Source organism: Hermetia illucens, chromosome 4, assembly GCF_905115235.1.
Source record: "Hermetia illucens chromosome 4, iHerIll2.2.curated.20191125, whole genome shotgun sequence".
Classification (NCBI taxonomy): domain Eukaryota; kingdom Metazoa; phylum Arthropoda; class Insecta; order Diptera; family Stratiomyidae; genus Hermetia; species Hermetia illucens.
Window position 1 is genome coordinate 109699000 of NC_051852.1, and position 14181 is coordinate 109713180.

Sequence of the window (14181 nt, forward strand, 5' to 3'; positions counted from 1 at the left end):
ATAATTGCGATTCATTCAGTAGTTTTTTTCTTTCATTAAATAAGCCTTAAAAAAGCTTTTAATAGTTTTTAATAATCCTAGTTTGCGGACTGTAGTTAAGTCTGCACTTTCAAATGCCGTTTACTTTTTTCCTTTAACGATCGCCGCGCCCTCTAGCGTGGCAGCAGAAACACACCTTTTTTGGAGATGGGTTTATAAATTGCTTCGTATTTCAACAACGAACTATGCGATCGGGCTGGAAAAATTACCATGCACGAACAAGATATTAGTAAATCTATGGTGAAAAATTTATATTTGTGTCTTCATCCAGTTCTTCACAAAAGATTTCTAAAAAAAGCCAAGAAAAGTAAGTGTATCGACTTAGAAATGTGATCGAGAATAAGCTTAGATATCTCAGGGAACTCTGCAAGAAACTGCCTTCATAGAAAGAGCCCGACTTGGCAGGAATTTGCATATGAACAACTTTTTAGGAATGCCACCACGGTCACGGTGGAACGGAATCTAGACCAGTGCTACAGCTTGAAGCTTTGCTTCAAATTTGAAAAAAAAAAACAAAAAGGAAACCTTCTATATAAGCAGGGCTACACAAATGCTGCCATGAGCGCAAGTATTTTTGACCGTCACAAGTCGTTCTGGTAAGAAAAGAAGCTCGTTGAGACGTTCTGGTTGCCTGTGAACGTCAAAGGTTGTCGAAAGTGAAAAAACTTCTGGACTGACCATCGGTTATCGATTTGTCTGATTAGTCATGTGTTAAGCCTTTCCTATGGCACCGTTAAAACTAGCATTAGCATCGCATCCTAAGAATTTTGAGTGATAGACAAAATACGAGCCGTTTGCTAATTTCAACAAATATTTTTGAATATATATTAGTAAGCCCGCATTTCTAAGTGGTTGCCGGAGACGAAACCTGATGTACGCCCTGGTAACGAAACGTTAAAATTCGAAATAACACAATTATACATTACAATACGGATGAGCAAGCCCAAAGTGAAACCATCTTTCTGATTGTCGTGGCGCCATTTCACAAGAAGTTTTGGCCTCTTGGCAAACCGTGAATTCACAGTCTTATCCGGAAGTGAGCAGTCAGTTCGAAAATAAATCAACCGCGTGTGTCCAAATATCGCCAGTTTATGGAAGTTCCCCTATGACAATCCACGTGCCACACATATTTGTGGGGGGAGTTGATAGCTCGATGTGGCATTGCCTTACTATTCTCCTTCCTATAACCCAGATAAAGCTCCACCAAAAATTTTCTCTTCCCTGTAATAAGGACTTTAAACATCATTCCGGAAAATGACTTCCAGAAGGCATTTGATTAGCATGTTATACTCAGCGTTTCCAAACACAATGGTTCTATTTTGAAAACTATTAAGATCTTGTAATGATATGAGCAACAATTTTTTTTAACGCTATCATTCCTACTACTATTGATCACACCATGTAGATAGTACACAGAATGAGGCACATATGCTGAAAAAGGAGAGTCATGTATTGTATCTAAATGAATAAGACAAGAAAAGCGAAAATATTTTGACGATGAATTGAGAAATTTTGACAATTCAGCGGATAATATTAACAGGCACGACTTGCAATCGAAAAAGATACTTTGAAGAGCGGAAAGTGGCATAGTGACATCAGAATTGGTTGATAAACAATATACTGACCCTCTACGCTAATGTAGACTCAGCCCTTAACATCCAGGAAAACGCTGAATATTGATGGCACCCCAGCAAAAAATATAAAACAAAGCAGCTAACATACCAGAAATGCCATCCACAATCTGGTCCGCATCATATGGGATCAAGAGCGGATACTGCAGAAGTGGTTACGGTATGTAATCTGGCCTACCCAATAAGGAAAACAAGGTGCAATGCGAAGTTTGTAAAAGTATAAATTAATACAATATTATGTGTACAATAAGATGGCTGGTTCAAAGGTAATTTGCTGACTGAACGGCCGACGGTTAAACAGGTGTTGAAAAAGTGTATCGAATTCAAATTCTACACCAGTCAAATATCCATCGATAGAGTTGACCGAAATCTATTGCAGAAAATAATGCTGGGGTTCAATGAATGAAAGTCAGTATTATTTCTGTGCATTTCTTTGTGGAGTGTAAGGCATCGACCCAGTCTCAGGTCTCAATGAGGCTGGGTTTCCAAGAATTTCACGAAATCGACAGATTAATCTATGTGATTGCAATTAATGCGTTATACTTAGCCCTAATAACATTCAAAGTCGGCTGTTTACACATGACTTGCGCTACGATCCATAGAGAATATGTTGCATGGGTTTTGACAAAAGAGTCCTAAGGAAAGGTTTTCCAAAATATTCAATAAACTTAAAGTGTTCGAAGCTAAAACTGGAAGACAATGTCCAATAGGAAAACCTAGGAAGTGCTTGGTAGATTCAATCGATAAAAACAACGTGCTCTAGAATGATTGCATAAGGTATATGGTGCATACATCGATCGAAAAGTTGAAACCTTAAGAAGCCTTTTGAAAGTTACAAAATATGATAAAAAACCGATATCGGACTGAATAGGTGGAAATATTGACCACGTTTCGCTCTTAAGCGCCATATGTTCACAGAAACTTTTCCAGTGATCCCCAAGATAAAGACCCAGCTAAATTTCTTGCTTTAGCAAGCACATTCATTTCATTTCTTTTATTTTTCTGAATCTATTTTTTCAGTTATTTCTTTTCCAAGGAAATTATCTCCACACACATGGACGCGACCAGATCGAATCGATCCAGACATAGAGCTAATTTGCATATATTGATCGGCTAACTGCCACTCGCTGGAACATCGACACATCAATAATTTATTCTTTTGTACTATTTTGCGGTTTCAAACAACGAACCCGCAAGTTTGTCTACAGATACAGCGCTAATCACATGAACGAAAAGCTACCCAGTTGCGTCATTTTACGATTTTCTTTCCTTCGGCGTTTTTTTTCGCCATTTCAAATTAGCTCATTCTGTTGTATATATTAAAATAATTATCATCACATGAACCAACTGAAAAAAGAAAACAAAACCTACAGGAATGATTGAAATTTCAAAATAACAAAAAATCGTGTTTACGGTACGTTAAATTAGAAATTACAAGTTGAAAATTCCACTTATAGTTGCTCAGTTTGTTGTTTAATCAAATTTCTGTTTTCGCTGATTGAGATGCGGCCACTATCCGCTTATTTCGATTGTTAGAATTGCGGATTGGCAATGTAAGCGTATTGAGAAATTAATTGAGCATGTGTCAGAAATACCCATTCATGTTTTTATGGGACTTTTTCTATTTTCTGTTCACTTTCTTTCTTTTTACAGATGGAATTATAGTGAAGATAAGTTCTGTTAATCGTTTAGATAGTAAAAAAGATAATGGTCTTGACTTGCAACTGGTTTGCAGATTTTCGCTTGGTATCACGTTAAGTTGTTTAACTACGTAGAGATCTGGGGATTATAAACTTTTTTGGAATTTGCAAACTAATCTGTGTAGCAGTGGAGGGATAGATTTTTTTAGGTGAACAAGACAAAAATTGAATATGATGGCGTTCTGTCATTTGGAGATGCAACTAGATGGGCGCATACCCATTTGACGAATGAGGAAGAAGAGTGCTCATAGTCTAAATGATTTAACGAGGCAAAAATCCTGGTCCAACTGCTATTGGCAATACCAACACAAATGCAAACAAACGCAAGTAACTAGAAACCATACGCAATGAACTGGGACCTAGAACCCAGAATATGCACTTAATGTTTTGGAAGTAGACTCATCAAGCTTTGTGTTATTTGTTCTAGGAAGAAGCATAAAAATCCACTTTTGGATAGATAGATGCTCGCAGTAATACAACACGCGTTTACATGCTCTTTAGGTTCCAGACAAATATTAACCTTTGAATTGAGGGCCATGTCAGCAGCGATGTCGCGAGGAAATCTTTTTTGGTGACAGTTTAATAAATGCAGATAAAAACCACTAAAGTATACACTATAATACATAGTTCTAGTCTAGGTTCTAACAATACTGGCTTCGGACATGTGATGGGAACGTGTCGTGTCCAAATTTAATAATAATCCTTGGCCTTGAAGCGTAGTCGATTACTTCATTTTTATACCGTAACAGTACAGTAGAAGACAGATTATTACACCGATTTGACATAGGTACCTACTCAGCTGAGTTTTCCAAAACAATATAAACTTTTCTCCCAGCAATGAGATTTGAACCGTGAGCTTCCCTTACAACAGGTTGGTGCTTTAACCACGAGATCACCGGGTCCTCCGATCAAGTTTGCAACAGCAGTGTTTCATGCAGCCAATTGGGTTTCAGCTCACCCGCAACAAATCAATTATGGACAGCGTACTGTTTGTACACGTTCTCACAAAAATGAGAGTTCCAGCCAAAAAATTCAACCCAAAACGATTTATTTAGCTGGCTGCTGTTCAATAGTGACAAAATTATCTTATTGTACAGGAGACAGGAAACCAAAAACACCCGGCTGAGTATCAAAGCCTTGATGATCTTAATCAGTTTGCATGTGAAACCCGTGTCTAACTACAGAGATATAGAAGAATAATGGTAGGAGTTAAGGGGGGTGGCGCTTAAACAATCGCTTTGAATAGCGGCGACTTTGACGAAAGCTAGAAGTCTCTCACCTTTATGAGGCTGGAGAGCTACTGCGTGGCGCCTTCCGTGATATAACGAATGTCCCAGCCTCTATAGTAGAAATAATTTTTATTCCATATTGCATCTAAAGGAACTTACAGACGGTTATATTTCTCCTAACTCTTGTTTACCAGCAACGTCAGTCTACTTGAAAGCAAAATTGCAGTTTAGAAAAGTAACACGTATTAGGAAAGAGCTGATTCCGTTTCCTCCTTATAGTATGCAGCAGAACTTACTTTTAGGAAAGTTCTACCTTATCTTCAATTGTGTAGCCAACGAACAATAACGATGCTGCACAAGGGTAGTTGGCATGTTATGCCGAACTTAATGATTTTATAGGGCCCTTTTAAGTGAATAATTTAGAGCTGCGAAACCTTATTAAAGAATAAGAAAATTTGCTGGAATTAGTAGTAATACTAGAACGCTGAAATAATCGGACGGAATAATGTCTGTTGTGTTATCTTCTTATTTTTTAGTCATGAGAAATATCTATAATTACGCAATATTTGTGACTATCGTTGTAAAACTTGTAGTTCAGAACTGGAAACATACCTGAAAAGAATAAAAATAAGGTTAAAATTATATAATAAATTCATATGAAAGTATAAATTTGATAGATAATTCTTGTTCAAGATATATGACCACGCCTCTAAACATACCGATTCGAAAATCATCCCTTTGTTAGCTTTCTAAGTTTGACTAAAGAATATTATTCCAACCGGCAGTCGAGTGGAAAAAAACTCGCTCCCAGGTGCTACCTCTTCGCAGCGATGAAAATAGCAAAATCTCAGATGATTCACAACCAAATTATGTAATTCATGGAACATAAGAAAACTATAATTAAGCAAAATTGTTTGTTCTCCCATTCGATGCACAAATTGGCGAGGAGGCAGATAGCAGCAACCTTGTCTGCTGAATCAACAACAAATGGTGAAAGGAGAACCTGAAAATGCTGAATTCTCATCGAATTCTTGGTCGCAGAATCAGTAGGTGAATACTTTGAGGCCTAGGGCGATCGTACCCAAGTCTGCAGGGAACTCATATAAAGTGGTTTTTGCTAAACATTTTCTCGTACCATCGAAACCGGGATGGCCCTCTGAGAACCTATGTACCAGGAGAATTGCCGAGAAAACAGTGTTCTCGGCGCGGTTATTTGCGGTTGGTCCCTTGTGGGAATTTTATGGTAGTGGTGGTTGGGCCGTACCCTTTAGTTACCGCAGAGGTGTTAGGTAGACATTTCATCTACTGGTACGAATGCTGAGCCTGCACTCAGGATAAACCGATACCACTATGCCAGTCACAGAGAGGCTCTAATTTCACTTCGAAATTTTTGCAGCGTATTCTGAGGATAGTCGATATCGATTTGTACAATAAACAAGTCGGGAAACTGGAAGCTTAACGCTTAAGATATAAAAGGTTTTGTGTTTCTCTATGTGAGGGAAATAACGCAGTTAAGTGTCTCCTATGGTTCGTTCATGTAATTCGGTTTTGGATATCCAAATCAATGTGAAACGGCTTAAAGGTCGCCCGAACTGCGGATGTCACTTCCCAATGATTTAGAAACTTCTCGACTCAATCTGGGCCAAGCTTATAATCAAATGACGTGGCGAATCCGATCTGGAAAAGTCATCCTGCTGCGAATGGAACAAAGGTTGAAATGTAAATAAAATAACCAGCTCCTCACTAGGCATGGGTGCTTCCAATTATAACTGCACAATTTTAAGAAGGAAAAGGTAACTGTAATAGAGTTTTTTTGTATTTGTATGATTTTTTTTCGGCAGAAGGTAGGACAGGAATAAAACCTTCTCTTTGAGGCGAGATGCCAAGATCTGTAAGAAAATTTGATTGAGGGCATTATGAAAGGTAGAGACTAACAGGAGACAAATTAGATTCAAGGCATAACGGGAGGGGAGTAAAATCAACGTTTTACTGCGGTTCCTTAACAAATCCATTTTAAGAAAATCGTGTGAAAAACCATTGCCAATCAGCGATCAGAAAACTTATGCAGAAGGCCAACGAAGTCATGAGCCCGTTAATGGCTGTATTTTACACCAATCTGCTAAAAACATGAGCCATTATAGATAATCGATTCGATCCAATTTTCGAAATCAGTTTTCAAAATCAGCACCAGAACACAAAGAAAAACACGAAATTAATCAAACAAATAAATGATTAATTTTCATTACGATCGCATAATCCATTTTTTCATTTTTATTACCATGAAATAACCCTGAGTCATCATAACGCAATCAAAAAAATGTTGAACGTGTTTAAAACATTCAAAACAACGCCAACAATTTCTTTATCTCAATTCTCAAGTATCTAAAAATAACATAAAATACAGAGAAAAAAGCCAAAGCTAAAAAGTGGAAAAATACAAAAAATCAGACAATCCAAACTGTACACAGCAGGCCAACAATCAAGTCAGCTAAAACATAACACTCAAAACAGCCGAGCAACTTTTGAAGGGGGGTCAAAAAAAGCAGGAGGAAAAGCGAAAAGAGCAGAATGGACTGAAAAACCTCACAAACCGGTTTCCATTTTCCAACGAGCTAAGTGATTACTCAGCAGCTTCGCAGACTCGTTCATGTCTTCTTTTTATGTGTCTTTAATGTTGCAAGTTTTTTTCTCTATTTATGTTTAGTTTTTTCCGCGGCCTCCATCTTTCTTAGGATTTATCTACGTCAGAATCATGTTTAATGGTAGTTTATGAACATTCAGACTGGAAGATCTTAAGGTTGATCCCATTTGGAAAAGTTTAGAAAGCGGGGTCGACTCAGGAGGAGAAGTGCGTTCTGTACCTATTCCAGACACTATTCAAAATTAGTTCATGGACCAGCCACTAACCGTGGCTACCGTTTCGCGCTGGGACGGGAGTCTGTTTTGTGTTGTTAATGAAACACAATTCGAGATCCTCCCAACTATTTATTCAGAGATACGGTCATACACGTATCTTCACTGAGATGTCGTTTGTAGATCGCAATGGCGACCACACTAGAGCACGTTCACACAACTGCGAATAGGAAGCCGGTAGAGCTGGTTGTTTGCGACCAGCTTTATTTTAGCGAGTGGCGGAGCTGATGACCGGTAAATTGACCTGGGAAGTTGATTCAGCACTAAAGACGCAGTGGCAATCGATGCGGATTGAATTTCGATCGCGGTATGTATCTAATTACCTTGGCCCGGCCCGATTTTTTCAACTAGTATTTTGGCTCGGGGATTAAGAGATTAGGTTCTGTTGGGGTCTTAATGTTTCTAATGAAGATTGCTGATCGGGCCGATGATAATGAGGTATTGTTGCGAGTCTTAAGTCAGTTTATCGTATAATACCCTCTATTTTCAAGTTGTCTTTTGTTGTATCTAAATATTTGATGGGGTGTTTTTATATGAAATGCAGGCTAATAGGGGCTTATTTTTCAGTAAACAAGCTAATTTCCAGCGGTTCAATGCCGTACCTAGAACTGCTGATCTAGTGTGGGATTATAAGACAAAGAGGACCGCGAAGGACGTAAATGTTCATGCAAATTTGACGAAGCATTTTTGGCGAGTCACATAAAACTCTATAAACTTTCGAATTAGCTTTGCTTCACTGCGATAAAATTTATTTGGTGGATGCCTTTTCACAACTCGGATTAGCACTATTGTGCTGGTTCGATTTTTGCTTATCGATAGATGTGACGAAGTGATGTCAGTGCCTTTATCTCATAACATGTTTGGTAAAATACCTCAAAAGTGCAATAGCAAGCCGACGTTACATTTGATTAGATTTCAAGGAAAGCCGTCATTCTAACATGTCGGATTAAAGAGAGCGATGACCATGCACAATGGCAAATCACATATTTTATTCTAATCAAGACGGGAAATTTCTGATTATAGGAAAATAAAGAGAAGCAATCAGTAAACTCTTTGCCCGAATAAGGACCATTAGCTACCAGATGAGATCATGGACCGTTGCCTTCTAAGTTTTTCATCTGTTCCCAATGATCCAAAACGGAGCCTTTTAATTCGTCAGATTTTGTAAATTAATTTCCAACTTCCGACTAAGAACGTAAGAGAGAAGTGTCGCATATTACAACCAACCTCCTTGAAAACAGGTTGTGTGATTCTAAACTGAAAACTGTACATATCTAAGGCTGGAAAGGTTTCCCAGATATACCGTCCAGAAATAAAACAAGTCGGGAAACCGAAAGCTGGACGCTTCAGGTATGAAAGTTTTTGTGTATTTCTTTTATAAAGCCATTTGATTGTGCATTTGTCCCATAGTACCTAACTCGTAATATGTGCATATATTATGTGGGATGATCTACTTTTGCCTGACATTGACATTCAAAGCCTTGAATTTGCACAGAAGCGACACCTTTGACCTATTATAACTTTGTTAGTAGTAGCACGATTTCCACCACACTTGGTAAGATCATGGTCTATGTTATAAAATGAACTTAAGGAGAGCCAATTACTAAAAATTGAAGTAATACACTATTATTAATTCTATTTGAACAGATATGGGCCTCTTGATATTTTTCAGATTTTTAGGTTGGGTAGTTTCTGAAAAAGGAATGATCACTTTCAACCCCTCGCACTCCCCACGTTTCCAGAAACTGTCAAAACTAAGACCGACTTCGGCGACTTCGACGGCAGTCCAGGGTGCATATTGGGGGATACGAACCCATGCGTACAAAGGATTGCTTAAACCTCACCAAAAAGAACCTCCGAATCATAGTGGGAATTCTCACTGGTCATTGTCGGCTGAACTATCACCTAGGCAAGCTAGGGATATCTACGGACACTGCCTGCAGGTTTTGTGAGGAGGGACAGTGTCCGGCATTTGTGCAAAGTAGGTCGATACATCTAGGAGAATACTTAATACCAGATGCAAAGCTGAAACATCTGGAAGTGGGGAACATACTAAAGTTCTTAACGGTTACAGGCCTGCTTGAGATACTATGATCAATAGGTACACTATACGAATTATTGGAGAAATTTAATACGAGAAGTGACATGAGTTTCACGATGCGCATCGAATACTTCAAGGAAATGGTGAAGGTATACAGGTAGTCACATATATGGAATTTGATTTATGCGAAGCTCACACTTACGGCGGTCAATAAAATCGTGTGATGTAAAGGCCAGGAGCAAACTGGAAGAACAAGCAGCGCAAAAGTGTCGAGAACACGAAAAGCTGCACAATTTTACGATATTGGATTTTTAGGGAATGAAGCCGTTTGACAAGTTCTTGATGATCATCACAGGCGATGTTAATGTGTTTTAATTCCATGTTATCTTAGCACGAGAATAGAAGTATGATGTATTCATAGATACTGATTTTCTGAATAAATTCCAAATTCAAAGTTCGAGGATCCCGAACAATGATGCTGTTGACACGGAAGATACTTCTGACAATTCTCGCATTAATGTATGAATATTCAGAACTAGGTTTATCATACGTTTCAGACACACGATGGGTCCACAATAGGATACATTTCTGGATTCTTCTTCAGTCTTTGCGCCGTTCAGAAGCGGAGCGGCTCGTCTTGACCGTCATTTTGCGGCGGATGGAGTTGTGGAGCTTGCAAATCACCATTCAGCGTTTCATGCGACCATTATTTCGGCAGGCCTTTCGAGTTCTCGTTAGAGTTAACTGCATGTCCATACCATAACTGCGCCTTGTTATTACAAAGGCTGCTAATCCCAAGTCCAAATAGAGGAGAACGAAACAGCAAAACAAAAATTAAATACTAAGATCAGGGAAAGGGATAAATAAAGTATAGTAGGAGTTACTCCACTGTATTAAATCCTACCTACCTCTCTTGGTGACAGGTCCCTCGACAGGCCGACCAAGAAAACGTATTCGATGTCGTTAAAAAATGATCGCGTCATTGACCAGAATACATTGTTGGATTACAAACCACAAAAAGGTGAAAGAAGTCAGTAATAATAATACATACTAATCGTTGGCGCAACAATTCAATTGGATCAGGGCCTTGAAGTCTGTTAGAGCACTTCATTTAAGATTGTAACGGTAAACTGCAGGAGTGAGATTTGAACCACGACCTTCCATATGACAGCTTTGTGCTCTTACCGTGGATGCCGTGTTCAATAGAAGTAAGCAATCAAAACTAAGTGATTAACCCACAGTGTACGACAATACTGTTATACACCGTCAGATTAAAGATTTCGATAACTGAATTGGAACTGATGCTTCACGGTTAACGAAATTCAGCAAACTTTCATGGAGGATGGAATTCTACTTCTTAAGAGATTTACTGGTACCAATGTGGAGCTATTGAATATAGAACGAAAGATAAAGGCAAACCATTAGGAAATAGGTTTGCAGTGAATAAATAAAGTGAGAAACCCCGTATATTGTATACAGGCGGAAAGGAGAAACGCCGTTCTAATTATGGACGAGAAGGAATGCAATACATTGATGGAACAAAAGCTCAACAACGAACTTGGAAATGAGCTCAGGGTAATCATAGCATGGATTCCTCTATATTAAGAATATCTCAGTGGTTGGTTGCCAAATTCACACACTTTTTAGAAACAAGGAGCACAAACTCAGCAAGAAACAGGGAAGAAGGTGTACACTAGTAAATGAAGGGCCATCTCGAACAATGAGTTCATGACGTAAAAGCCGTCTTCTCCAAAGCCCATTTAAAAAGGCTTTATCCTACCTATAGAATCGTTTTCAACGGATCGCTGCATAATTTTTGTAAATGTTCATTCATTCGTGGAATTTCATTCATATTTTGAAAATGCATTTCACGGGAGCCAGTTGGATACCGCTCCTTCCTTTCATTTGCGAGGTGTTCGCTGGACACCACGAAAAGCTATTGGAGGAAATCCAGGCAGGTGGGTACAATATGTGCACGATTTCTTCGTTATGCTATTCGGTGCATAAGAGGAACATTCACCATGGGGGTAGAGAAGGACAAAACTCCCCTTTCCTTATCTGTCTATCATCAAGAGTCTGGGGTGACTGGTGGTCGCTGGACATAATCCATGCTTACGCCATGTTTATGAACCATTATAATCGAAGCAAAAGACGCTAATAGAAGTATGATTGCTCCTCATGACAGAATTGTGACTTGCCCTTCCTTTTCCGAAACCGCCAAGAACTAAAGAACAGATTAGTCTCAGTTAAGGATAAAAAAGATCTCTGGGAAAAAGGTGGAGTCTAATAGATATCTTCCTCTGTGTGTGATATGTGCTACAATGAACAAACGAAAAGGTGAGTGAATACGAGATTAGAAAAATATCTGAGGAAGTTATTTAAAAAACGTGATAAAATCGCCAATGCAAAAACACATCGTGGATGGAGGTCATCGTACCTCAAGAAATGACCTGATGGCGCTGAAGAAAGTCAGGTACACCACAAAGCTAGACACTAGAAAATCTCAAAAATTTGCTAAGGATAAAAGGTCAATAACAATCTTGACAAGGAGCTGCTTAAATTATTGTTACCTTAAAGCATCCTAGTCTATTACACACTGTGTATGTTTTAATAAATAAAAAAAAAGTCCTGTGAGTAGGAAAATTGCAACCTACTTACTGTGATTTTGAAACTCGAGAAAAAGCGGAAACTTACATACACAATCATCATTCGATTCTTTCATAATAAAGTTATATTCAAATCCAACCCAAATTTCTCTCCGATAATGTGGGCTTATTAATTAGATCCGTTTGAGTGTAAGCAAGGGTGGCTGAAAAAAGTTACGCATCGAACAATCTCAACAAAAATACGTAGATTTAGATAGCGAAAAATTTGGAATTTCGCAGGCTAAGTCTGTATACAGATAAACTGACGCTTTCATGGTCCTGTTGGCCTTTTTACAGAGGTCTTCTACTTCTGGGATTGTATTCTCCTTCTAACGTTCCTGTTGATTCCATGGGACTTATGAAGCATCACCACTTGTGTGTTATTTACTAGAATAGATTTTTCAATCAATCCAAAAAGCCTCGTGTGAATTTCGAGATGGCCATTCGTTAATTCATGGATAATTCTTATGGCTTCAAAATTTTCCGGGCTAAAAGTACTTTCTTCTTCTACGAAGATGCGCATGCTCAACATTTCATAAAACTCCTTCATGGCATTTACATTTCCTCCTTTCCAATGAAGCCCCATTAATAAACCCAAATCAAAACGCTGCTAATTATTTCTGACGTAGTAGTAAACATTATGCTCATTCCACTTAACGATTTAGATGATTTCCCTGAACGCATCTGGGAAGCTGTACAAATGTGTGCTAGGCCTCGGACCTGGTAATGAGCAATTTTCACGCGTTTTCAGTCCATCTCTAATGAAATCAACGGAAATCATGGACTCACTAATTTACAACGTGGTGTGTTTGCGTTGGAACAGGTTACAAACAGGTAGGCGGACAGGTATTTAATGTGCTCGAGGCCATCAAACCACGGCATTTGAGCGGCGAGCGGACCGCGCTCGCTTTACAACTCCTCCGGGACTACATAATAGCTTGTGTATACAAAACTCGAATATCAATTACACATGGTGCTCGAGAGCACGACACATACGTTCTAATTGAAAGGGCGGTCGGGGCTTTACGACGGGTGAATTTGAAAGCAAACAGGAGGAAAGTATATAAATGACGGGTGACTAAATAAATGAGCAACTACAGCGGCGGTGATGATGGCGCAGCGGAATAGAGGTCAATAGCCATTTTATGCCTCACTGCCAGCAGCCAGCTGCCAGTTGCGTGCAATTATGTAATCATGCAATGAAACCTATTGGCAGTGCACGGGTTAGGAACTAGCGAGTTGATTGCTTCTACTAGAGCACTTACGACTCACTGCCTCGTCGCCCGACCCCCATTCCTTGCATATCAGGTGCAATGGCGGCTAATCTTTTCTGATCAATAAACCCACCATGCACGTATGCACTTCATCCCGTGTCGAATACGCCACACCGTGCAATTTGAATCACACGCACCCCGACCCACTACCGGCATGCACGTATGCATTCATGCGGCTTCGCGGTATTCAGAGAGATATTTGCATTTTCGACCCATTCAGTGCTCACTTGAATGTCTGTTGTCTGTTTTCTACAAAAACAGATTTACATAAACGGTTAGCACCTGTACAATTCGCTAATTTAGTATGTGCGATCCATTAACATATTTGATTTTGAAATTATCGACAGTTGGGCATTATGGGGTCAGGGCCTCGGAAATTGTGCAAATTTTTAAGTTTTTAATCGATTAAATTCGAGGAGTTACTCTATGAATGCGTAAAGAGCTATCCACGTGCGTTTGAAGACTTTCGTTTGCAGTGTTTATGGGATTATTCCCTCAAGAAAGGAAATATCCACTTGTTTGTCCAAAGTAGTGACAAACTGGTTCTTAGTTCTCAGAGGTAATATTTGTTGCCAATCGAAGTACTCTCGATTGTCCCAGAAAAGGTTATTAAGGAGGTAAATAACCCAGAGAACGAAAAAAACAGGAAGCACATTCCGTATCAAAAACAGGGCAATAAATCCGTGCCCGAAATCATATTATTTAAGAT

At 39.0% G+C, this 14181-nt stretch overlaps 1 protein-coding gene across 3 annotated transcripts in view; it reads right to left on the minus strand.

The window, feature by feature from the left end:
- Positions 1-14181, minus strand: part of LOC119654644 (lysine-specific demethylase 3A) — a 308568-nt gene that overhangs the window by 72959 nt on the left and 221428 nt on the right. The gene's annotated exons all lie outside the window — the stretch shown is intronic.